A 2,333-nucleotide genomic window follows, 5' to 3' on the forward strand; every position below is an offset into this window, starting at 1 on the left:
TCTCCTTAGTGACATTATCTATATTTTATGGCAGGGAATAGCTAATTCTTTTGATCTCCTCACCAACATTACTGCCCATGGAACTACCTGAAAGAAAGAAGAAATGGCTGTGGTGTTAACTCTGCATCTTCAGAGCGTTCAATCGGCAGCATACAGTGTGGCTCAGAAACAAACCACAGAGGGCAGACGGAGGGTAGAGACAGTTTATGGGTAAGCCCACACCAGTCACGCTTCCTCACAAGGCATCTGCTTGAATGTATGTATTTCAAAATGGGTTGTCTTTGCAAAAAAAAATTCATGGACCGCAATTAAAATAATAATCTTTCAGAACCTACACAGGCCAGGATTCCTGGATCATCCACAGAGTGTTACTTATGTCCTAGAATAATGAAATCATGGGTGGAAGGATTGTCACTGGTCACTCTCAGTCTAACCACATATCTAACATTCTTTCTGGGTATTTTCCCAGTTCATATTTCAATGGGGACCCTCAGCTGCTATCCTGGGGGGACTTATAACTTATCTAGTGCATGGTTTCTTGCCTTTGGCGATATTGATATTGGGGCTGAAGCATTCTTTGTTGTGGGGGCTGCCTTTGCATTATAAAACAATTGGCAGCAAAATGGTATCTAGATGCCAGAACCAACTTTCTCCCCACCCCGACATCATGACAAACCAAAATATCACCAGATAGTACCCAGTTTTCCCTGAGGGGCACAAATAACACCTGGTTCAGAAGCACCGATATGGAGAAATAAGATGTGAGTACATGAAATAGTACCCTTACATGGCAGACATTATAATCAGTGTAAAAGGACTTTATTTCCCAGAGGATGGAAATCTTACTTTCAGGTAGGGCCGCCAAAGAAACCGTTCAATAAGATCAGAATCAAGGATGTGGTTAAGGAGGGAGAGGAGAAGGAAATACCATAAAAAATAAACTGACCCATCATGCAGTGATTGATGGATGGATATCTGCATAAATAAGTGATGAAAGCCATATAGAAGAATGTTAGCAACTGTAGAGTCTGGGTGGTGGGTATTTGGGTGTTCAGCATGCAATCTGCCTGACCATTTGTGATAAAACGTCAGGAACGTATATATATATATTTTTTTTTTTGTGAGGAGATCAGCCCTGAGCTAACATCCGCCAATGCTCCTCTTTTTTTTTTGCTGAGGAAGACGGCCCTGGGCTAACATCTGTGCCTATCTTCCTCCACTTTATATGGGACGCCGCCACAGCATGGCTTACCAAGCAGTGTGTCGGTGCGCGCCCGGGATCCGAACCAGCGAACCCCGGGCCGCTGCAGCGGAGCGCGCGCACTTAACCGCTTGCGCCACCGGGCCGGCCCCAGGAACGTATATTTTTAAATAAAGGAAAATACCAGTAAAACAAAGCCGATTGCAAAAGTTACTGGGCTCAAGGAGTTTGTAATCTGATTACACATGAATGTAAGATAAGTACACAAATAACAACTCCTTGACCACAAGACAAAAGCATTTTAGAACTAGGAGTAGACCATTGTACCTTATTTCCAAGCTGAAGCACATGGTTCAAAAGCTTTCACCAACTCTATCCAATTTGGTCCTCATGACAGTCCTGTAGAGTGAGCAAGGAAGGTACTGCATTTTATAGGTGATGGAACGGATTCAAGGAGGTTGAGATTTAATCACTATGTGATACGCTACTAAAGAGGAAAATTTGGGACTCATTCTCAGATCCTCCTGCTCTGGATCCAATGCTGTTTCCACCCTCTTTGCCACAAGCCAGTTGCCGTTATGACCTCTCCAGCGCAAAGAAAAGGCTGTCATCTCAGGTGGCTGCAGCTGCTGTCACCTAGAATTGGGCCTCCAGGTATTTCTGATGCCCAGACACTGGCTGCTTCTCTCATGGAGCATCTTTGGCACTGATCCCACAAGAGACCTGCAGGCAACCCATGATGCCCCAAGGCCACTCCCCCAGTTGGCATCTTAGAACCCTCCCCTCAGCCTCTGAGCTACTGGAACAGGATCCTCTCATCCTGGGAGGAGCTCTCTGGAATGGGGTTCCTTTCAACATGGGCTCCAGACTAGCTCCCATTTGCAGATCTGAATCTCCTTCCCTAGTACTCTGCACCTTTGCATCATGATTCCACTGCAGTACTCTTTATTCTGCTATTAGGCAATGGAATCTTCTGTCTCAACCAGGAAACACTTTACACTTCTCTAGGTTATTGTGAATAATGCCTCAATGACCCTGGGAGTACACATATCTCTTGAGATCCTGATTTTGTTTCTTTTGGATGTATACCCAGGAGTAGTATTGCTGGATCATATGGTAGTTCTACTTTTCA

The sequence above is a fragment of the Diceros bicornis genome, unplaced genomic scaffold, assembly GCF_020826845.1.
Source record: "Diceros bicornis minor isolate mBicDic1 unplaced genomic scaffold, mDicBic1.mat.cur scaffold_93_ctg1, whole genome shotgun sequence".
Taxonomy (NCBI): domain Eukaryota; kingdom Metazoa; phylum Chordata; class Mammalia; order Perissodactyla; family Rhinocerotidae; genus Diceros; species Diceros bicornis.